Source organism: Bos indicus, chromosome 5, assembly GCF_029378745.1.
Source record: "Bos indicus isolate NIAB-ARS_2022 breed Sahiwal x Tharparkar chromosome 5, NIAB-ARS_B.indTharparkar_mat_pri_1.0, whole genome shotgun sequence".
In the NCBI taxonomy this organism is placed as follows: domain Eukaryota; kingdom Metazoa; phylum Chordata; class Mammalia; order Artiodactyla; family Bovidae; genus Bos; species Bos indicus.
In genome coordinates, this window is record NC_091764.1 from 65,937,880 (window position 1) to 65,963,546 (window position 25,667).

General features: G+C 37.0%; 1 protein-coding gene and 1 pseudogene across 1 annotated transcript in view; both read right to left on the reverse strand.

Moving 5' to 3' along the window:
• On the reverse strand, nt 1–25,660 carry LOC139183159 (protein farnesyltransferase/geranylgeranyltransferase type-1 subunit alpha pseudogene; annotated as a pseudogene).
• NUP37 (nucleoporin 37) overlaps nt 1–25,667 on the reverse strand; it is a 52,055-nt gene that overhangs the window by 10,546 nt on the left and 15,842 nt on the right. The window lies entirely within an intron of this gene.

Below are 25,667 nucleotides of genomic sequence, written 5' to 3' on the forward strand. Positions count from 1 at the left end.
AAGAACAGGAGTATAATGTTAAATATTTTTGATATGTTACTAAAAAAAAGAAATTCCCTAAATTTATTCAAGGCTATCAACTAGAGATTATAGGGTAGATATCTGTATTTAAAGCATCTTTTATAGAAAATTATAACAATTATAATTATTTTAGAAAATGTAAAATCAGTATGAAGAATTTAAGTTTTACCACATTCAATAATGGAAAAACAGGCACATACATTTTCTAATTAATCTACTACAGCAATACCATAACACAGAAACCAAATTAAATTATTCATGAACTCTTTCTTTTGTGGACAGAATCTTGAGGTTTTTGTAGGTCACTAATCAGGTTGTATTCCTACTTCAGTGAGTGAAAGTGAAGTCGCTCAGTTGTGTCTGATTCTTTGCAACCCCATGGACTCTATGTAGCCTACCAGGCTCCTCCGTCCATTGGATTTTCCAGGCAAGAGTACTGAAGTGGGTTGCCATTTCCTTCTCCAGGGGATCTGCCCAACCAGGGATCGAACCCAGGTCTCCTGCATTGTATACATACCATCTGAGTCACCAGGGAAGCCCCTTCAGTAGTCACTTCAATTAACAATAATTTCTACCAGGGGTACTTAAAACATACACCTGTACCCCTCTCTTCCACCCCAGAGCTCCCATTTTAAACATAAAGAAGCTAGTATGAGGTGATGTGAATTTAGGGAGATAGGAGTTGCTCACTCCTTCTGCCTTTGGGTTCCCAGGCCAAGGGCTATTTCCTATCATTTACCTTTTCTGATATGGCTCACTTCCTAAATTCTTCTCTAACAAGCCTTGACTAATAAAAAATTAAAGGATAGAATGGCTGAAGGAACAAGCATCTGGTTCCCTGTACTCTCCCTCTCTTCAATACTTAAAACAAACCTACTCAATTTCCATCTCAATTTTTTCCCATCCCCAGAGGAGAGCTCAAGATTCCGAAGTCTCAGTAATGACTTGTGAGAAGTCCTATTCTTCATCTAGACTACTGGTTTTTGAGCTCATTCTTCACATTCTATCTTTGTTATATCTCACTGGTACAGAGTGTGGCATAGAGTTAGGATGGCATGAGACAGAAGGTAAAGAGTAGCTGGCAAAGTGTCCACAGAATCTAGTCCTTAAGAACTGAATGCATTTATTAGAATGCCTTGGAGTTTTTCTTCTATATTATAGTTCATATCTCATTAGGGACCATAAAACAGTTTCAAGAAACTTAGGGAATGTTTTTAAGGTTGAAGCAAAATTTTATTTCAAAGAAAGCAGACATATTTATTTTACAATGCCTCTACTATTCTGTGCCAAACCACAGGATTTAAATATTTTTCCTTTCTATAGAAATTATAGGATCTCCAATCTTTAAATATCTTAGTTACATATAAACTAACATAAATATGCTTTAAAATGATTATCTACTTGATTAAATAGAAGCAGCATACACTTTTTTTCCTCTCGCTAAATTAACACTTCATCTGTATTTACTACATAGCGAGACAACTACAATTTAACTGAGGAGGTTGGAATCACATTTCCTATGGGTTTATTCAATTGTGTTTCCACTTTCCACAATACATAAGATTATTAGTCAAGGCAACTGAATATTTCTTTCTTCCTTATTACCGTTTATACAATAAAGTAGTGGGCTAGCATATATTTTACCACTATTGAAGTAGCAGAAATTTGTCTTGCATATTCAATGAATCCCATGAGAGAATGGTTTAAAGGCTCCATTCTTTTGATTTTATTCTCATATGTATTTAACTTTTGTTTGCTATTATATTGAATGAATACAGACCAGGATATTTTCATGACTTTTTAATTTCAAATGAAGGAAACCAAAGAGATTTAAAAAATGGATATTCTTTAAAAACAGGCCAATTGATGAAGTATATTCTTGTCCACTGAACCAAATTTTAATCTCATTTTTAAACAGTATTTAGCCTGAACAGAATCTGATACATTTTGGGAAAAAACAAAACAAACAAACCAAACTGATTTAAAAAATGAGGAGAGTGATCCAGATTACTTTATGGGATTAGGGTAAAATGATTTATAGCTTATAATTATATGCTTATTAAATAATTCTCAGCAGTTGCATAATCCAAGTACTAAGCATGCAAAATACAACCAACTGGGCTGAAATGAGTTATCACAGCTAAATTAGCTACAGATGGTACACTTTAACTTGTTAGGTTTTATTTCCCATTTTGATAGATTCTATAATTAAGCTTCTCTCAAATCCTTTTGTGGAGCTCAACTTATTTTCCTGTGTCTTTACTACATATCTCATCTAGTTAACATAGTCCCATCAGATGAAATCACATTTCTTTTTTTGCAGTATACCATAAATAATAAAAATACATAAATCTTAAGCATGCAGCTCAAAGAGAACACACCTGAAGCATCCAGATTAAGATAGCATTTCCAGAACTTCAAATGTCATCTGTGCTTCCTTATAGTCCCTATTTCCTTTGTTGTCGTCGTTGCTATTCAGTTGCTAAGTCACATCCGACTCTTTTTGACCCCATGGACTGTAGCCTGGCAGGCTCCTCTGTTCTTCACTATCTCCTGGAGTTTGCTCAGATTCACATCCATTGAGTCAGTGATGCTATCTAACCATTTCATTCTCTGCCACCCCCTTTTCCTGTTTTCTTGCCTTCTCACAAAAAGTACCCACCATCCTGACTTCTGCTGGTTTGGGATATCATAAATATGGAATCCTATGGAAAATACTATCCAGTGTATTTTCTTGGTCTGGCATCTTTAATTCACTATTAAATCTTGTTAAAGTTACTAACATTGCTGCATGTTGTCCTTTGTTCATTCTCATTGCTGTACATAGTGTTCCATTAATTAAGTACACTGCCAAGTATTTACCCATTCTACTGCTGACAGACATTCAGGTTGTTTCCAATCAGATTTTCCTGTACATGTCTTTTAGTGAATATAGACATCCACACACTCATTCCACTCTTACATAGACACATGCCCACATTTTTCCACCTCCACTTTCTGGATACTCACTAGATCATAGCTTACAAATACATTCAACTTTAGCAAGTATACTGTCAAACAGGTTTCCAGACTGGCTGTACCTCATTTATCTTCTTTCCCCTTTCATCTTTCTTTGTAATCACCAACTGAAAATGCCTAAACTTTCTCTGACAAATTTTCTGACAAAACAATCTTAAAAGAATTATTTGTCTCAATAGCAAAAGGCACAATTTTTCAGTTGAGCTTATCTGTAAGGCTGATTTCTCAAATCATTCCCTTTCCACTTGCATTTTTTGTTATTTTCATGTATTTGTAAATGAATAAATTTCCATCAGTTTTAAAATGTAGTGAACACAGTATATAGTAAAAACTCTCTTAATTGACCTCCTTCTGAAAGATTACTTTTTCTCTCTCCAGAACTGACAAGAGTAAGATTATTTTCTAATAGCTCACATGTGCATCTGTTGTAGGCTTACCTCACAGAAAAATGGGCTTAGTGAACTGCTGCTTGTAAGTCATGTAAATCCATGTTTATTAGTCTATTGTAATTACATAATTATATAAGCTGGCAAAATATGAATGTGAAAGAACTGTTTCAATGGAACTAAGTTGATGGTAACTAAATGAAGGTAAGTTTCTAAATGAAAAAATGCTCTTAAATTAGGCATGCATGACAGTTATAAAAGATTAAACAGTTGAAACAAAAACATAGCTATATTTGAATTATGACTGCTTGACAAATTTTGTTTTCATTGTAGACACTGGATTAGGGTGTGGTTTATGCAAAAAAGAAGTCCAAAGCAAATCAATGGATACATAATTTAAGAAAAACAAAAATCCTTGGTCTATACCAAAAAACTGGCAAATTTTCATATATATATTATTTATTAAAATAAGGTAAGACTTCCCTGGTGGTGCCCTGGATAAGAACCCATCTGCCCATGCATGGGGTATGAGTTCAATTCCTGGTCTAAGAAGATTCCACATGCCACGAAACAATTAGGCCTCTGCGCTGTAACTACTGAGCCTGTGCTCTAGAGCCTGTGAGCTGCAACTACTGAAACCGGCAGGCTCAGAGCCTGTGCTCTGCACAAGAGCAGCCACAGCAACGAGAAGCCCACATGCCGCAACTAGACAGCAGCCCCTGTTCTCCGCAACCAGCCCACGTGCAGCAACAAAGATCAAGTGCAAACAAAAATCAAAGAAGTAAATTAAATAAGTTAGGTAGACATTCCTTTAAAATGATTTCCTGAGTTTGTTGACTTTTTGGTTATCTAAGGAACTGCAAGTTCAGACCATGTCAGATAAGAGTTTCTACTATAATTGGAAAAAAAAACCCATAAATTCACATTTTAATATTTCCAAATTTATTGCTAGTATATTTGTTTATAATTTGTAAAATTACCTAAAAGTTCATTATAACTGAAGAAGCACACTTTTCAGGCAAGAGGTATAGCAAGAAATAGAAAAGCTATAAGGGTTTATAACTTTAATATACATAATAAAACATATTGAAAGATAATAGACACTTCATCAAAGTATAAAAATGGGTTGCCATTTCCTTCTCCAACGCATGAAAGTGAAAAGTGAAAGTGAAGTCGCTCAGTCGTGTCTGACTCTTAGCGACCCCATGGACTACAGCCCACCAGGCCCTCCGTCCATGGGATTTTTCCAGGCAAGAGTACTGGAGTGGGGTGCCTTTGCCTTCTCCTAAAAATATAACATTATCAAGTTAAACTACCATGGTCAAAAATCAGGACCTATATAAAACATATATGTATACCTATTCAAATGTTTGCAAGGGAAATTTCAAAACAAAAGCTTTTAAGGTAATGCTGACATATTAAGAAATCAATAATATAGACTGAATCTAAGGGCACTGGATACAGACAGCATTACTCTTGAGGTAAATGACAGTTTTGATGCAATTTGACTATGACTATAACTTCCCCACCCCTCTCAACTCTGTGGTCTTAAGTAGAACTCTCAGATTTAGTTCTTTGATGTACAGGTGAAGAGGTATGCTGATCTAAGATTAGGAACTTATCTTACTTTTGGTAGTTTATTGTAAAATTATTGCTTCATTTCAGGCTGAGTACTTTTCAGTAGAATATTAAGTATTCCTAACCATATGGTTGGAGAAGGAAATGGCAACCCACTCCAGTGTTCTTGCCTGGAGAATCCCGGGGACGGGGGAACCTGGTGGGCTGCCATCTATGCGGTTGCACAGTCGGATACAACTGAGGTGACTTAGTAGCAGCAGCAACCATATGGTACTTAAATGTTAAGTGTCCCATTTAATTAATAAAAACGTCTCATAAATTAGGTGCTGGCATATAGGGGATAGCCTAGATAGTCTCAAGAGGTCTTTTGCTTAGAGGGAGGTGTTCCCTCTGAAAATTCAAAAGGAAATTTCCTGGATAATTTTATTTTCCATTTTTAATTGGCAGCTCATTGTCTATTAAGGAGTTCATCACAGAAGGAAATTTCTGCTACCAAATGTTTACAACAGACAAAAGAAGGAATAGATGACATTAAATGACACATCTGTATTCATTTGGCCCTTTCTAACTGGTAAAGTGAAAAATACAAACCATAATCCTTTTAAAAGACAGGACTGGAACACATGAATCACTGTGTTGATTAATTAAATATAAAAGAATAAAAGCAATACTTAGATGTAGTTATAAAGATGAGAAGGCACTTTACAAATGTTACTTGTACAGGAAAGCGACCTTCAACACTCCTAGACAAGAAACATAATTTTCACTGAGTTTGTGACAGCAAAATGAAGATTCTCCCCCATCATTTCCTACTAATCAATCACTAAGTCACTCATCATGCTATGGATGATTCAAAAAAGGGGAAAATGTGGTATCTTTCCACAGTAAGTGAACACACAAATAGGAGGAAGAGTGAAACAAATACAAAAATATTCAGTACTAAAATATCTGGTTTTAAGTTGAAAAGGAGTTCAGAGGTGGGGAATCACTTAATTGAAAGCACAAATCTAGGGATTAGGTGGACAAATCTTGACAGGGATATGGGAGGTTAAAGAGATGAATGAATAAACTGTCAGCTTGTGGCTTAGACTATAGAGAACTCTGATTCTCTATTCCCTTTAAAGGGAAAGGCTTTAACAGTGGAGGTGACAAAATGGTGAAAAAAGTGAAAGTCGCTCAATTGTGTCCGACTCTTTGCAATCCCATGGAGTATACAGTCCACGGAATTTTCCAGGCCAGAATACTGGAGTGGGTAGCCACTCCACTTCCCGACCCAGGAATTGAACTGGGGTCTCCTGCATTGCAGGTGGATTCTTTACCAGCTGAGCTACCAGGGAAGCCCACAAAATGGTATGACAGTATAAAATAAAAATTTTGCAAAGGATACTTTCAGGATATGTTAGTGTTTCAAATATACTCAGAAAAAATATTAGACTAATTCTGCTTTTTTAAAAAAATCAATACTTGATACTACTAAGCAAATAGTATTAATAACAGATGAAATGGACTACCAGAAATTTTACTGACAAGAGTAAGAACAATTATAAGGATGAAAATGAAAGATAATTACTTATGCTATTTTATCCTTCAATAATTAAAAATCATGAATCAACCAGAGGACAGTGTGAAGGCCAGATACACAGCTATCCCTCCTCGTGCCCAGAAGTTTTATTAGATTCTCCCTGTACCCAGGAAGTGTTTTGGGAAGGAAGAAGGGCAAGGAGATATCCTGAGAAGTAAATTACCTTCTGGGTTACTACCCACAAAAGACTATTAAAACAGAATAACTAAGATGTTTTAACTAAAAAGACTAAACTAAGTGGTTTCTGAAAATCACATTAATGAGTGCTTAAGAAAAAGGTGTAATCCATGATAGGAACATTCATGCTCTATTATTTGTACATCTAAGCTGTGATATCTTTATACTCACTTGTCTACAAATAATATTAAAATTTATGAACACAAAAATTTATAAGTCAAAAATAGAGTCAATAATCAAAGGCTGTACTTTGAAGGAGAGAGGAAGTGGCCTGTTTCAAATATAATACTAATAAACCAACTTTATCACACAAACAACAATCTACTATTATACATCATGAAGCTTCGGAGGGGTTAAAAAATCTTACACATTTACATGTCATTCCTTCATTTTTTTCCTTAAAATTATAAACAAATGCAGCAGAAACTACCAATTTATCATACCTGAGGGCCACCCCAGAGGAGAAGTGACATCTTATTTAACTTACAAAGACAAACATTTCTGAAGCATAGGAATTGTGAGATATTTTGTCAGATTTAAAAATAAACCTCGAAATTAAACTCTCAACTGCAAAGAAATAGCATATGGTAGTTTTCAAACAGATATTTAGTTATTTCATCTTCAAGGAATTCAGAATAAAAGGACTTTTCCTTTAACTAACATAAACCTTAACACAAACACCAGTAATACTACCCAGGAAATAATCCCCTTTCATTACTTTGAAGAAAAATTTTGATATACTTTGTAAGTTATTTAACTATATGCTACAAAAGAGGGAAGGTACTCCTTATCAGTTACATTAGTGGACTTTCAAAATAAACCTGAATGGATATGTTTCAAGAATATGGTTATTATTTGTACAATTCACTTCTTACAACCACACAATGGCTACAATGGCTAAAAAGCAAGCTTAAGTTACTGCAGTCATGGATAGGGTAATACGCTTTATGAAGCACTGGTTTTATATTTCATCTGCAAGAGCACGTGAGAGACCAAAGGGCTGAACACCACAGTGGTATTACCAGTACACGATCATATAAAATTTCAGAAAATTCATCATTTTATAACTTTTCACTCTATTACAATCTTTTATTAACACACTATTTCATGGCTTCGACATAACAGAGATCTGCAAAGGTGATCAAAAGAGTTTACTATAATTTTTGGATGGTTCTTATAAAGACATTAAATCCTTATGTTTCACTCACTAGAGGTAAATTCAATACAAGCTGTCTCTTTTATCTCATTCTTAAAGCTCTTATTAGAACTATGAAATAATTAATCTTGATTCAAAATGTTATAAAAAACTAGAGGAAATTTTAGAAGACAAGCAGAAAACTTTATTTCTGTAATTATTTAACCATACATTATAATGAATAGTATACATTCTCCTGATTTCACTTTGTACCTGTAATTATCAGGCATCATTTAACTGCTCCTAAATGCAGATTGATCTTCCAAGCAATGCTCTCTTGGCCTGTCTTAAGAAGGTTCTCAGTCTTCATTCTTCTCTCTTTCCCATAAGGACTAATTTTAAGTAAATCACTTATTTTGTGATCTTAGCTGGGGTGGGGTTCGGGGAGGAACACTGTCTTAACTGTGGATCTTAAAGATGCAAATATACATGAGCAGAAGTATTATGGGAAGAATTTAGCTAACATGGGATATATAGAAGACAGTTGATAAACATTCTATTTCTCTCGTAATAATTTTCAAAAAACAGCATTATTGGCTTAGTGGATATCTAAGGTAATTTAGTATTCCCTTATCTAGCAATTTGGTTATATTCCTAAAAAAATCATTATTTTTTATGTCTTACCCTTCCTCCCATTTTAGTTAAATTGATGACAGCTAGAGCATGACAACTACCAATATTCTGTGTTTTATAGACAAAGTGAATGGCACACTACACGCCTCTATTATTTTAGTCTTGAACTAAGAATTCCTTGGTTTTTGGAAGCCACTTTTCCTTCACCATAAATTTTATCTAATATTTTAAAAGATTACTGGGGAGGAGGAGGAGGAAATGTATTTAGTTCTGACATCTTCTGTAGTTACAGTGAGTACTGCATCTTCTATTTCTTTTGTATCCCCCAAAGTACTAAATGTTGGCTATACTAAACATGTTTAATAAATACTTGTTGATCTGACTTGTTCTTACAGAACGGTACTGTTTTTAATATACAAGAACATCTGTTATTTGGCACTGACTAGGAATGAAATGTTCTGTATTAGTGAGTTTTTAAAATAATAAGCTTAACCCAGTAAATACTTAAACACCATTTTTACCTTCTTTGGGAAGGAGGGGGATAATAAATCTTTCTAAATATGCATTTACTTACCTCTCAAAAATAATAATTTTAACTTTCTTCAGATGATTCTAGGTCATAATTTGAAGTACTAGTACTTATATTTTCCTGTACATAAATGTATGTATATGATAGATCTATATATGGAGAACATGAAGAGGGACCATAAAAAGAATGGTGTTCTAACATGAGGCCGAATGACTAGCAATCCTATGATTTACTTGGGAATTCTTTTCTTAAACACATCTGTCAGATGTTTGTTTGGTAATGGCATTTTTTTTATAAAGACATGGTGACAGATAAAGGATTGTATTCATTCCTTCACTCACTCACTAAATACTTAAGAGGGTACTCTTCTAGGGCTGGGATGACTCTAGGGTAGTCAAGCATGGCTGATCCTGTAAAATCCCTTAGTGAAAAGGGCAGTCTACTCTAGGATCATTTTCCTTGTCCTTTACAAAACTCCGTTTCTCCTTTCTTGCTCCTTATCTGAAAGTTGGCCTAATGACATATGAATGAATATGACATCTTTGTTTCAAGAGTTGGTACTGGAGTGTTTTAGCAAAGGTATCTTTCAAAAATGATAAATTCTTCCCAAGCAGAAGATGATAACATGTCTGTACACATTACACTAAGTATAATTCTATCAATTTTATTAAACCCTACATAACGCTTGATTTTGATCAGGGCATAGAAATAATATGAACATTTGCTTTTTCAATAATATAAAAAGATCAAAACTTCAATTGGAGAATCTACCAAATAGTATTTTTGAGGAGTAAATGAATTAATTTATATAAAACACTTAGTATGATCACTTACTATTAACTGAATCAAAATTTCTCAACAGGGCATGGTTCCAACACCTAGTTACAACATTTCTGATTGTCCTAATGAGTGGGGTGCTACAAGCATTTAGTGAAAGGGAATCAGGGATGCTAGCCATTCTACATGACTTTTGCATGTCACAGTAAAATTGAGAAATACTAGGTGGGGCCATTTCAAGATAGGAAATATATTTTTTTCAATCTTTGTTAGTGTTCCATCCCATGTCATAACAGTGAATTACTCTGACACCATCCATATAAAAATTGGCTACTTTGCAAGAATATTATCCTTCCCTATTTTTTCAACTTGACATCCTATAATCTGTCTTGTCAAGTTATTTCTATTTTGATTAGCCTTTATTTCCATACTCTTTCACTTCCCATACTACATTTTTTTTTTTATTATTACTACTGACTTCAGTTTTTAGTCTAATACCAAGTTTTGCTCAAGGTTATCACATTGCAGAACTCCAGATGGCACTATTTACATTGTACTCTGTAAGCCATAGCCCTGGAATTGTGCAGCTTGGCAGCTTTGCCTCTGCCTTACATTTTCCTGTTATCTTATGTTTCTAATACTCAAATTTATTCCTTGTAAAGAGTGACAAAGACTACATGTTACTATATCTTATGTGGTCATGTCTGAACACATATACACTGTACTGCTATTCTATAACTACTTGTTTTTTTATAGATATATGTAATATAATTAAAACACTTATGTAATATTAAAATATTTTAGAGAAATGTACAATCAAAATATTTTTATCATTATATATTTTGATAGGTTATATTTTCTATGAGGTTCATTCAAAATTGTATAGTACACTTTTTTTTTCCTCATTCTTTTTTACTTTACAATATTCTATTGGTTTTGCCATACACTGACATGAATATGCCACTGGTGTAAATGCACTCCCCATCCTGAATCCCCCTCCCACCTCCCTCCTCATACCATCCCTCTGGGTCATCCCAGTGCACCAGCCCCAAGCATCCTGTATCATGCATTGAACCTGGACTGGTTCAGGTTCATCGTTTCATCGTTTCACATATGATATTATACATGTTTCAATGCCATCCTCCCAAATCATCCCACCCTCGCCCTCTCCCAGAGTCCAAAAGACTGTTCTATACATCTGTGTCTCTTTTGCTGTCTCGCATACAGGGTTATCGTTAATACCTTTCTAAATTCCATATATATGTGTTAGTATACTGTATTGGTGTTTCTCTTTCTGGCTTACTTCACTCTGAAATAGGCTCCAATTTCATCCACCTCATTAGAACTGATTCAAATGTATTCTTTTTAATGGCTGAGTAATACTCCATTGTGTATATGTACCACAGCCTTTTTTTTGTTTTTACCTCTAATGCTTTATTAAGAATTTCCTCCTTGTTGTCACATTGGTTTTCTAGCATGTCTTCATAGATGTCCATGAGAAAAGCAATTAAGTAGGGAGAGCTGTGACTTGGTTGTAAAGCAAGTAATTGATTTAAAAGATTGGGATATTTGAAAAGACCATGACCCTGCAAAATCTCTTTCAAATAATTCCACGCACTTTCATTATGTGGGACTAGTTTGATCATTTCTAGAGTGTACTGGATTTCTCTCTCCAATATAGCATGATCATTGTAGCCCGTACTGTTAGAAATTATGAAATATCTTTGGTTCCAGACAGTTATTTCTCACATCCTCTTTGAGAAGTTGGTCTACATACTGCAACTCATTATCCAAAGTTTAAATTCCTGAATAACCTGTCGGTGTTGCCAGGCATGGTAATTCTTTGCACCCTGAGTAAGAATATCCGCAATAAACTCAAGCTCCTGAGATGGGTCTCTCAGCCATTCCACCAGCACTCACCTATGATGCCAAACTTGATAGTTTTTGGGCCGCTGCTCAATTATTGCCGAGACGTGTAGTTCATTTCCTCATGTAGATCCTTCTGAAGTGACTTTGAGAGAACACTCTGGAAATGCCACACTATGTAACTGGCTGCATTTAACTCAATAGCATCTCTGATTAATTTAAAAGCCTGCTCACTTCTCTCGTCCCGCTGCAGGACAGCCCAGAAATAATCACAGACGTCCTGAAATTTCTCACTATAAATGATCTGGACCACTGGATTGGGGCCATCATTCTGTGACACTGGATCTATATCAGGCCATTCTGCTCTGTCCCTGTACAGGACATAGGTGGGCGAGTCCAGGCTCAGGAACCCATCATCCATAGGGGCTGCCGCCTCTTTCTGCAGCGGCTGGGGAGGCGGTGGAGGAGTATGGGGCTGAGGAGGCGGCGGCAGCAGCTTCCGCTGACCTGGTTCCCCACCCCCTGCGGCCTCCCCGACCCGGTGGTGGCCGCCATCACTGCTCTGCCCAAGCTGAGGAGGCGGCGGAGGCCCCGCCCCCAGGGCCACCACAGCTTTCTTATCCATTCATCTGCTGATGGACATCTAGGTTGCTTCCATGTCCTGGCTATTGTAAACAATAATGGTGCGACGAACACTGGGGTACACGTGTTTCTTTCAATTTTGGTTTCCTCGGTGTGTATGCCCAGCAGTGGGATTGCTGGGTCCTATGCCAGTTCTATTTCCAGTTTTTTAAGGAATCTCCACACTGTTCTCCATAGTGGCTGTACTAGTTTGCATTCCCACCAACAGTGTAAGAGGGTTCCCTTTTCTCCACACCCTCTCCAGCATTTATTGCTTGTAGACTTTTGGATCGCAGCCATTCTGACTGGCGTGAAATGGTACTCATTGTGGTTTTGATTTGCATTTCTCTGATAATGAGTGATGTTGAGCATCTTTTCATGTGTTTGTTAGCCATCTGTATGTCTTCTCTGGAGAAATGTCTGTTTAGTTCTTTGGCGCATTTTTTTATTGGGTCATTTATTTTTCTGGAATTGAGCTGCAGGAGTTGCTTGTATATTTTTGAGATTAATTCTTTGTCAGTTGCTTCCTTGGCTATTATTTTCTCCCATTCTGAAGGCTGTCTTTTCACCTTGCTTATAGTTTCCTTTTTTGTGCAGAAGCTTTTAATTTTAATTAAGTCCAATTTGTTTATTTTTGCTCTTATTTCCAATATTCTGGGAGGTGGGTCATAGAGGATCCTACTGTGATGTATGTCGGAGAGTGTTTTGCCTATGTTCTCCTCTAGGAGTTTATAGTTTCTGGTCTTACGTTTAGATCTTTAATCCATTTTGAGTTTATTTTTGTGTATGGTGTTAGAAAGTGTTCTAATTTCATTCTTTTACAAGTGGTTGACCAGTTTTCCCAGCACCACTTGTTAAGGAGATTGTCTTTAATCCATTGTATATTCTTGCCTGCTTTGTCAAAGATAAGGTGTACATAGGTGCGTGGATTTATTTCTGGGTTTTTTATTTTGTTCCATTGATTTATATTTCTGTCTTTGTGCCAATACCATACTGTCTTGATGACTGTGGCTTTGTAGTAGAGCCTGAAGTCAGGCAGGTTGATTGCTCCAGTTCCATACTTCTTTCTCAAGATTGCTTTGGCTATTTGAGGTTTTTTGTATTTCCATACAAATTGTGAAATTATTTGTTCTAGCTCTGTGAAAAATACCATTGGTAGCTTGATAGGGATTGCACTGAATCTACAGATTGCTTTGGGGAGTATACTCATTTTCACTATATTGATTCTTCCAATCCACGAACACAGTATATTTCTCCATCTATTAGTGTCCTCTTTGATTTCTTTCATCAGTGTTTTATAGTTTTCTATATATAGGTCTTTTGTTTCTTTAGGTAGATATATTCCTGAGTATTTTACCACTTCATGGGAAATAGATGGGGAAACAGTAGAAACAGTGTCAGACTTTATTTTTCTGGGCTCCAAAATCACTGCAGATGGTGACTGCAGCCATGAAATTAAAAGACGCTTACTCCTTGGAAGGAAAGTTATGACCAACCTAGATAGCATATTCAAAAGCAGAGACATTACTTTGCCAACAAAGGTCCGTCTAGTCAAGGCTATGATTTTTCCAGTGGTCATGTACGGATGTGAGAGTTGGACTGTGAAGAAAGCTGAGCGCCGAAGAATTGATGCTTTTGAACTGTGGTGTTGGAGAAGACTCTTGAGGGTCCCTTGGACTGCAAGGAGATCCAACCAGTCCATTCTGAAGGAGATCAGCCCTGGGTGTTCTTTGGAAGGAATGATGCTGAAGCTGAAGCTCCAGTACTTTGGCCACCTCATGCGAAGAGTTGACTCACTGGAAAAGACTCTGATGCTGGGAGGGATTGGGGGCAGGAGGAGAAGGAGACGACAGAGGATGAGATGGCTGGATGGCATCACTGACTCGATGGACGTGAGTCTGAGTGAATTCCGGGAGCTGGTGATGGACAGGGAGGCCTGGCGTGCTGCGATTCACGGGGTCAAAAGAGTCGGACACAACTGAGCGACTGATCTGATCTGATCTGATTTTATTCTTTTCATTGCAATGGTGAATGGAATTGTTTCCTTAATTTCTCTGTTTTCTCATTGTTAGTGTATACGAATGCAAGGGATTTCTGTGTGTTGATTTTATATCCTGCAACTTTACTATATTCATTGATTAGCTCTAGTAATTTTCTGGTGGAGTCTTGAGGGTTTTCTATGTAGAGGATCATGTCATCTGCAAACAGTGAGAGTTTTACTTCTTTTCCAATTTGGATTCCTTTTATTTCTTTTTCTGTTCTGATTGCTGTGGCCAAACCTCCAAAAGTATGTTGAATAGTAAGTGGTGATAGTGGGCACCCTTCTCTGGTTCCTGACTTTAGGGGAAATGCTTTCAGTTTTCACCATTGAGGATAATGGGTTTGCTGTGGGTTTGTCATACATAGCTTTTATTATGTTGAGGTATGTTCCTTCTATTCCTGCTTTCTGGAGGGTTTTTATCATAAATGGATGTTGAATTTTGTCAAAGGCTTTCTCTGCATCTATTGAGATAGTCATATGACTTTTACTTATCAATTTGTTAATGTGGTGTATTACATTGATTGATTTGTGGATATTGAAGAATTCTTGCATCCCTGGGATAAAGCCCACTTGGGCATGATGTATGATCTGTTTAATGTGTTGGATTCTGATTGCTTGATTGCTAGAATTTTGTAAAGGATTTTTGCATCTATGTTCATCAGTGATATTGGCCTGTAGTTTTCTTTTTTTGTGGCATCTTTGTCAGGTTTTGGCATTAGGGTGATGGTGGCCTCATAGAATGAGTTTGGAAGTTTACCTTCCTCTGCAATTTTCTGGAAGAGTTTGAGTAGGATAGGTGTTAGCTCTTCTCTCAATTTTTGGTAGAATTCAGCTGTGAAGCCGTGTGTACCTGGGGTTTTGTTTGCTGGAAGATTTCTGATTACAATTTCAATTTCCGTGCTTGTGATGGGTCTGTTAAGATTTTCTACTTCTTCGTGGTTCAGTTTTGGAAAGTTATACCTTTCTAAGAATTTTGTCCATTTCTTCCAAGTTGCCCACTTTATTGGCATATACTTGCTGATAGTAGTCTCTTATGATCCTTTGTATTTCTGTGTTGTCTGTTGTGATCTCTCCATTTTCATTTCTACTTTTATTGATTTTATTTTTCTCCCTTTGTTTCTTGATGAGTCTGGCTAATGGTTTGTCAATTTTATTTATCTTCTCAAAGAACCAGCTTTTGGCTTTGTTGATTTTTGCTATAGTCTCTTTTGTTTCTTTTGCATTTATTTCTGCCCTAATTTTCAGAGAAGGCGATGGCACCCCACTCCAGTACTCTTGCCTGGAGAATCCCAGGGATGGGACAATCTGGTGGGCTGCCGTCTATGGGGTTGCACAGAGTCAGACACAACTGAAGTGACACAGCAGCAGCAGCAGCAGCTGCTGCCCTAATTTTTAAGATTTCTTTCCTTCTACTAACCCTGGGGTTCTTCATTTCTTCCTTTTCTAGTTGTTTTAGGAGTAGAGTTAGGTTATTTGACTTTTTTCTTGTTTCTCCAGGTATGCCTGTATTGCTATGAACCTTCCCCTTAGCACTGCTTCTACAGTATCCCGCAGGTTTTGGGTTGTTGTGCTTTCATTTTCATTCTTTTCTATGCATATTTTGATTTCTTTTTTGATTTCTTCTGTGATTTGTTGGTTATTCAGCAGCGTGTTGTTTAGCGTCCATATGTTGGAATTTTTAATAGTTTTTCTCCTGTAATTGAGATCTAATCTTACTGCATTGTGGTCAGAAAAGATGCTTGGAATGGTTTCAATTTTTTTGAATTTACCAAGGGTGGATTTATGGCCCAGGATGTGATCTATTCTGGAGAAGCTTCCATGTGTGCTTGAGAAAAGGTGAAATTCGTTGTTTTGGGGTGAAATGTCCTATAGATATCAATTAGGTCTAACTGGTCTATGTATCATTTAAAGTTTGTGTTTCCTTGTTACTTTTCTGTTTAGTTGATCTATCCATAGGTGTGAGTGGGGTATTAAAGTCTCCCACTATTATTGAGTTATTGTTAATTTCCCCTTTCATACTTGTTAGCATTTGTCTTACATATTGTGGTGCTCCTCTGTTGGGTGCATATATAATTGTTGTATCTTCTTCTTGGATTGATCCTTTGATCATTATGTAGTGTCCTTCGTCTCTTTTCACACTCTTTGTTTTAAAGTGTATTTTGCCTGATATGAGTATTGCTACCCCTGCTTTCTTTTGGTCTCTGTTTGCATGGAATATCTTTTTCCAGCCCTTCACTTTCAGTTCGTATGTTTCCCTTGTTTTGAGGTGGGTCTCTTGTAGACAACATATACAGGGGTCTTCTTTTTGTACCCATTCAGCCAGTCTTTGTCTTTTGGTTGGGGCATTCAACCCATTTACATTTAAGGTAATTATTGATAAGTATGATCCCACTGCCATTTATTTTATTGTTTTGGGTTCGAGTTTATACACCCTTTCTGTGTTTCCTGTCTAGAGAAGATCCTTTAGCATTTGTTGGAGAGCTGGTTTGGTGGTGCTGAATTCTCTCAGCTTTTGCTTGTCTGTAAAGCTTTTGATTCCTCCTTCATATGTGAGTGAGATCCTTGCAGGGTACAGTAATCTGGGCTGTAGGTTATTTTCTTTCATCACTTTAAGTATGTCCTGCCATTCCCTCCTGGCCTGAAGAGTTTCTGTTGAAAGATCAGCTGTTATCCTTATAGGAATCCCCTTGTGTGTTATTTATTGTTTTTCCCTTGCTGCTTTTAATATTTGTTCTTTGTATTTGATCTTTGTTAATTTGACTAATATGTGTCTTGGGGTGATTCGCCTTGGGTTTATCCTGTTTGGGACTCTCTGGGCTTCTTGGACTTGGGTGATTATTTCCTTCTCCATTTTAGGGAAGTTTTCAACTATTATCTCCTCAAGTATTTTCTCATGGTCTTTCTTTTGTCTTCTTCTTCTGGGACTCCTGATTCGAATGTGGGGGCATTTAACATTGTCCCAGAGGTCTCTGAGATTGTCCTCATGTCTTTTAATTCGTTTTTCTTTTTTCCTCTCTGTTTCATTTATTTCTACCATTGTATCTTCTACCTCACTTATCCTATCTTCTGCCTCAATTATTCTACTGTTGGTTCCCTCCAGTGTTTTTGATCTCATTTATTGCATTATTCATTATATATTGACTCTTTTTTATTTCTTCTACGTCCTTGTTAAACCTTTCTTGCATCGTCTCAATCCTTGTCTCCAGGCTTTTTATCTGTAACTCCATTTTGTTTTCAAGATTTTGGATCATTTTCACTATCATTATTCGGAATTCTTTATCAGGTAGATTCCCTATCTCTTCCTCTTTTGTTTGGTTTGGTGGGCATTTATCCTGTTCCTTTACCTGCTGGGTATTTCTCTGCCCCTTCATCTTGCTTATACTGCTGTGTTTGGGGTGGCCTTTCCGTCTTCTGGCAGTTTGTGGAGTTCTCTTTATTGTGCAGTTTCCTGGCTGTGGGTGGCGTTGGATAGGTGGCTTGTCAAGGTTTCCTGGTTAGGGACGCTTGTGTCGGGTGTTCTGGTGGGTGGAGCTGGATTTTTTCTCTCTGGAGTGCAATGAAGTGTCCAGTAATAAGTTATGAAATGTCAGTGGGTTTTGAGTGACTTTGGCAGCCTGTAAATTGAAGCTCAGGGCTATGTTCCTGTGTTGCTGGAGAACTTGCGTGGTATGTCTTGCTCTGGAGCTTGCTGGCCCTTGGGTGGAGCTTGGTTTCAGTGTAGGTATGGAGGCTTTTGGATGAGCTCTTGTCCATTAATGTTCCCTGGAGTCAGGAGTTCTCTGGTGTTCTCAGGATTTGGACTTAAGCCTCCTGCTTCTGGTTTTCATTCTTACAGTAGCCTCAAGACTTCTCCAAGTCGCCTGTCACTTCCAAGGCGGTTCCATCTGTTTTAGCTTCTTCTGTTTGCTGGTCTCTTCAGTGTCTAATTTCTGCCCTCATACAAGGGGGTGGTGGTAGACACTTTTTTAGGCTCACTTGTTCAGTCATGCTGTGGGGAGGGAGGAACACTGCAAACAAATAACACTGGCATCTGTGGGGAGTGGTCCCAGTGTCTCGGCTACACTGGGTTTGCCCCCGCTCACCGTATGTGTGTTTTCCTGTCTACACTGCTTAGGCTCTAGGTTACTCTGCTGAGAACTGTCTGAGGCCGGCCCTGGGTTGTATGCACTTTCCAGGTCTAAGCCACTCAGGTTCAGGTACTCAGGTAGTCCACAAAGGCACAGACTTGGTTGGGCCTGCGTTTTGTGCTGTTCCCAGGTCTGACCAGCTCAGGTGACCAGGTGTTTGGCTAGTGCAGTTTCTGTGACTTATGGCTTCCCACGTCCCTGCCACTCAGTTTTCTGGGTATACAACCAGCGCACCTTCTCAGGTGGATGTTGACCGTTCAGAATCCCAAGAAGTCTTGGTTAGCAACGAAGCCTGCTTGCAGTTTGGTAGATGATGCCTCTCTGGGGCATGACTGATCCCTTCTGGCTCTGGCTGCCCTCACCTGCTTGTCTCCAGTGGGGGATGGGTCTGTCCACAGCCAGCTAGCTCTAATCAGTCCTTTGTTTGGTGAGCAGGCCTGGCAGTGTTTTACGTTAGGGCTTTTCGCGGGGTGGGTATCCTGCAGTCTGGTTTGCTATCTCTAGTTAGTTCCATCAGATAGCCCTCGGGGCAATTCAGGCGGGGTCCTTACTCTAAGCAATGCAGCCCGTGCCTCCCTGCCCAGCCCCCACTTGCTAGTGGTGGATACAGGCATCTGCGCTGCTTCTCTGCTGGGAGTTACTGTTGGGCACTTAATGTGTGGGTTTTAATTATTTATTTATTTTTCCTCCCGGTTATGTTGCCCTCTGAGGTTCCAAGGCTTGCCACAGACTCACCAGTGAGAATGTTTCTTGGTGTTTGGAAACTTCTCTCTTTTTTAAGACTCCCTTCCCGGGACGGATCTCCATCCCTACCTCTTTTGTCTCTCTTTTTACCTTTTATATTTTTTCCTACCTCCTTTTGAAGACAATGGGCTGCTTTTCTGGGTGCCTGATGTCCTCTGCCTGCATTCAGAAGTTGTTTTGTGGAATTTAATCAGCGTTCAAATGTTCTTTTGATGAATTTGTGGGGGAGAAAGTGGTCTCCCCGTCCTATTCCTCTGCCATCTTAGGACTGCCCCCCAAAATTGTATAGTACACTTTAGAAAATGTTTAAAAAAGGTAATATTGGGACAGATAAAGAACTTTTAAATGAGAACTCAATTTTCTTAAGAACTTGCAGATATTACAGAATATTAAAACTAGATGAAATCTTAAATAAAAAGTCATATTACAGAATGCACATTAGTAAGAAGTATCTAAAATATTATTAGATACAAATACTATCTTCTCACAGGATGAATTTGAAAATTGCCACTGAGAAGGGTGAATGAATTAAGAGTGCAGGTAGTACAGTCAGACTGCCTGATACTCGAGTTCCTCTCCTTAACAGCTATGTCCCTTTCCACAAATTATTAGCCTCTCTATGCCCTGTATCCTCATCTTATAAATGGAAGGTAAAAATATAACCTATCTCAGACGTGTTGTAAAAATTAAATAAACTTACATAGGTAAGGCACTCAGTGTTGGTTAGTATGCAGTAAAGTACTCCATAAAATATTTAGTAATATTATTTTTATTATAATTCATTTACAGGAAATAAAACACCTGTGTGAGTCTTAGAGAAGCTTAAAATGGTTCTGAAATGATTATTCACAGGTTTAAAAATATATCGGTGATTACCAAGAACCTAGCACAGTGCCTGGCACATAGTAGATACTTGACATTGGCTGTCTGGATGAATTAGTCTACATATTCATTTATTCGCTATACATTCAGTCTCTGTATCAAGAGACAAACAAGTGCCAACTTTTAATGGATAGATTGAGACATTAGTACAAGTGAGACCATCTTCATTCTGAATCAGAATTTGGGAATTTTCAATAAAATAGGTTAAGTTTTATGAACCTCTTGAAAGGATAGAGTGTTTTGAAATGGTGTCCCTAAGGCCACAAATCTCTTAGCTGATTATAATATTGTGTCTCCTTGAAAAGGTCAAAGTCAAACATCTGAAGATATGCACAGATCAACAGTGTATGAAAAAGAATTTTTTTTTTTTTTTGAGTTGCAGAAAGAAACATTCTTTCTGCTCTTTATAGTACAAAACGTTAAGAATCCATCTTGTAGCACTGTTTCATATTGTTGAATTACATAATAAAGCTTAGTATTTAAAAAATTTTATTCACCATTTAAATAGTTTTAAAATAGTTCAGGAGCACTTAGCACATTCACAATGTTGTGCAACCACCACCACTATCTAGTTCTAGAACATTTTCATAATCCCAAAAGGAAACACTGGACTCATTAAGCAGTCATTCCTATGTCTGGTCCTCCAACTTCCTGGCAGCCACTAATCTGTTTTGTCTAATGATCTGCTGCTTCTGGAGAATTTACCTAATGGAAACACAGAGTATTTTATCTCTGGCTACTTTCACTTAACATAGTGTTTTCAAGTTTCATCTATGGTGTAGCATGTATCTATATTCATTTTTGTTTACAGGTGAATAGTATTTCAATGTGTGGATATCTGTGCTTAGTCGCTCAGTCATGTCCAACTCTTTGTGACCTCATGGACTGTAGCCTGACAGACTCCTCTGGCCATGGGGATTCTCCAGACAAGAATATTGGAGCAGGTTGCCATACTCTCCTCCATGGGATCTTCCCAACCCAGGGGATCGAACCCAAGTCTCTTGCATTATAGGCAGATTCTTTACCATCTGAGCCATCAGGGAAGCCCATGTATGGATATACATTTATTTGTCCATTCATTTACTGATGGACATCTGGGTTGCCTCACCTTTTAGCTATTGTGAATAGTGCTGCTAGGAACATTCCTTTGTAAGTTTTCATTTGAATAAACACCTGTTTTTAATTCTCTTGGGTCTATACCAAGGATTGGAAATGCTGGGTTACATGTTTAACATTTTGAGGAACTGCCAAACTCTATTCCATGATGGCTACACCATTTTACATTCCTACCAGCAAAGTATGAGGGTTTCAGGGTTTCAGTTTCTTCACATTCTTGTCAACACTTGCTTTTTCCTTTGTGTTTATAGTTATCTTAGTGCTCAGTGGTACTTTATTTTGATTTTCATTTCCCTAATGACATTCAGCATCTTTTCATGTGCTTGTCAACAATTTATATATCTTCTCAGAAGAATCATCTATTCATGTATTTTGCATATATTTTTTTCTAAATTGGGTTGTTTGTCTCTTTATAATTGAATTAGAAGAGTTTCTTGTATATCTTGGATGACACTTTTATTAGATATATAATTTGCAAATACATTTTCCCATTCAGTGGAATATCTTTTCACTCCCTTGACAGGGTCCTCTGGTATTCAAAAGTTATAAATTCTGATGAAGCCCAATTTATTTATTTTTAATAGATGTGTTTTTTTTTGTCATATTTAAGAAACTATTACCAAATCCAAGATACTAAAGCTTTGTCCCTGCTTTCTTCTTCTAAGAGTTTTCTAGTTTTAGCTGTGTATTATTGAGGATTTTGCATCTATATTTGTAAGGAATACTGGTGTGCAGTTTTCTTTTTTTATGAAGTCTTTGTCTGGCTTTGGTTATCAGGATAATGATGGCCTCACAGAATGAGTCAGAAAGTGTTTCCTCCTATTCTACTTTCTGTAAGCATTTGAGAGACAGGTGTTAATTCTTCCTTAAATGTTTGGCAGAATTTACCAGTGAAGAATCTTGTCCTGGGCTTTCTTAGTTGAGCAATTTTTGATTATCGATTGTTTCTTTATTTTTTATAGGTCTATTTAGATTTTCTTTTTTTTTTCCCCTTGAGTTTTGGCAGTTTTGTGTTTCTAAGAATTTGTCCAAGACACCTAGGTTATCTGATTTGTTGGTATTTAACTATTTATAGTACTCTCTTATAATCCTTTTTATTTCTGTAAGGTTAGTAGTAATGTTCCCACTTTTCCTGATTTTTACCACTTATAGTATTCTCTCTTTGTTTCTCTAGCTAAAGGTTTGCTCATTTTGTTATATATTTTCAAAGAACCTCTTTTGATGTCATTGACTCTATTATTCTCCATTCCCTATTTTGTTAATCTTTGTTCTAATCTTTCTTATTTCCTTACTCGTGTTAGTTTTGGGTTTCTTCTTTTTAAGCTTTGTAAGGTATCAATTTAGGTTATTAATTTGAGTTCTTTTTAATGTAAGTGTTCACAGCTATAAATTTCCCTCTGAGCACTGCTTTTACTGCATCCTATAAATTCTGGATATTATGTTTCTTCACTCATCTCAAAGTGAAATCTAATTTCCTTTGTGATTTCCTTTTTGACTTATTGGCTGTTTAATGAGAGTGTGTTATTCACTTTCCATGTACCTGTAGCTTTTCCTTCTGTTAAAGGTTTTTAGTTCATTACACTGTGATTAAAGAAGACACTTTGTGTGATTAAAAACCTAGCTTTGAGGACTAATAGATGGTTTATTTTTATGTGTTCCAGGTGCACTTGAGAAGAATGTACATTTGGCTGATGTTGGGAGTGTTTGGATGTTTTATATATGTCTGTTAGGTACAGCTTGTTTAAAATGTTAAAATCCTCTACTTCTTTATTGACCTAGTTATTCTATTTAGCATGTTCTTTAAAAGCATGGTATCACCGGCATACAATTCTAAATCCAAGATGACACAGGTTTTGAATATGATTGCACAAGGATTTCACTAAGGTACCTTTATCACCAACATACACAGATCCAGACTCCAGTAGACATCACTTTAGTACAATGATAGGAATGATTCCTGGGATATATTTGGCTATTTCTTCTACCCAAATTGCAGAGCTGCCATTTGGCTGGTGTCTTTGTCACTCGGTAATTGTATACTTTGAGTTAATGGAGACAGTTGTACTGAAACATTTTTCTATGGTAGTTTGTCCCCTCAGAATTCCTACTTTCTTTGTTACTTGAGAGTGCATGTTACTACTCTTTCTTAAACTTCTTGATTTAGCTACATCTTCTGTTTCTTTTAAAGATCTTATCTATATAGTTTAGCTTTTAGTCCAAGAGGTTTGACTCTGAAAGCCAATCAGAATTGTCCCTCTGGTTGGCAAATTAAGCTGATAAATACTATATTTAGCTCCCCAGCCACTGCTGCAATGATATTATCAACCTCAAGTATCTCAGACTTACAAAAATAGGCATGCATTTATTGCTTATGGGTCTGGGGACACTCTTATTTCATAATGCCAGATGGGTCCATCTCTGCTTAATGTATTTCTCACTCTGGGGCCAGTAGCTATCTAGGACATGTTTATTTAAAGTGTCTGGTTGAGTCACATCTGCTAACATTACAGTGGCTTCAACAAGTCTCATGGCTAAGGTCAACAGAGCAAGCAAAGTCTCTGTCCGCAGGAGCATGGATGGGAGAGTAAGTATTTACTCAACAGTAATACCATCAACCACAGGCTAGCAAAGCAAGACAATTAGGAGCAACATAATAAATTTTAAGTTAAATTGATTTAAATTAAAGGTCTCATTTTGAAGTTAAGTCCTTTCTCCTATTTAGAGTAATAATGATTTTTTTTAAATAAAATGATAATAATAGAAGGCAGTAGACTTTAAAAAAATTCTTATCACTTGACAAAATAAAAAGGTGGCAACCCTCTGCTAGTCCCCCAAATTTTAGGACAATTTTACTATTCTACAAAGATCCCAAAGTATCCTACAAGAAATAAAAAATCACAGACCTCTGAATGTAATCCCAAGTCTCTGGTGGGTATTCACTATTCAAAGGATATTCCTTGGCTTGCAAAGACACTCATTTTCCCCCTTCAAAGATTTCATTATTCCAAATGCTGTGATTAGGAAACTCCATGTGTTAGAGAACTAAAGTGTCATTATTTCTTTCTAGTGATCTAATTTAAGTTTTACATTAAAAAATAGTCCCACTAACTCTTTCGTCTCTATACAAACTCAGTTTTTTAACACTTGGGACTCTAGTATCTTAATGTTATGTAAATCTTTTATGTCTCTGACATGAAAATCTTAACAGGCAGTACATAAAAAATGATGGCCTATGACTCTATAACTTTAAAAAGAGCTACTGAGAAGATTAAAATTTAAAAAGAAGTTAGTGGCTTTACTTCCAATGTGAAAGGACACATACTTAGTAGTTTTATATTTGTACAAGTATTTATAAATACTAGCAATTTTGACAACGGAGAAGGCAATGGCACCCCACTCCAGTACTCTTGCCTGGAAAATCCCATGGACGGAGGAGCCTCGTAGGCTGCAGTCCATGAGGTCGCTAAGAGTTGGACACGACTGAACGACTTCACTTTGACTTTTCACTTTCATGCATTGGAGAAGGAAATGGCAACCCACTCCAGTATTCTTGCCTGGAGAATTCCAAGGACGGTGGGGCCTGGTGGGCTGCCGTCTATGGGGTCGCACAGAGTCGGATACGACTGAAGCGACTTAGCAGCAGCAGCAATTTTGACATAGTTTTATCAAATATTAAAACTATGCAAAATAGCAGAGCAGTGATTTTTGTTTTCTTTGTGTGTGTGTGTGTGTGGCGTTCAGTTTGCTCACAGCACTGTTAAAGCAAACGAGGCAACTGGCATTCCTCTAATGACTGCTTTACTTCTGATTCCTTAGCTTATTTCCACCTCCTACACTTGGTCTTCATCTTGTTCTTTACTTGTGATATTCTCCAGCTTTAGGCACTAGTAAAATGTTATAGCTACCTCATCTGTTCAATCTAGGCAGGGGTGAGGGGTGGGGGTGGTAAGGTGGAAGAATATAATATTGAATATCTACAGAAAAGCTTTAGAAAGAGACTTTTGAATTTGTCAAAACACTAAATTCCTTATGAGTCTTGCTTTAGTAAATGAGGTTCTCAGTTCATTATTAAACATTAACTTACCAGATATAATCTGTGAAATAATTTCACAGAATGGCAAATGCCTTTTATTAGCCTACTGATCCTGTTCAATGTTTGACCTGATATATACTTAGATTTCATAAACGCGCAAACCTAAAATAAGAGGGAGAGAGGCACTCAAGAACTAGCTAGGGAATTTTCCATTAACTGAGATGAGAATTCAACGTACTGGTTTTGAAACTCCTGTTGGTGCCATACTTACACTTTAAATAAAGTATGCTTCTTTTATAACATTTTGTGGAATATATGTAGAAATTTACATTCTTTAATTTTTAAAATGTAATTCTCATTAACATAAGATGAAAATTCAAAAATTTTGTTGTAAGCAACAT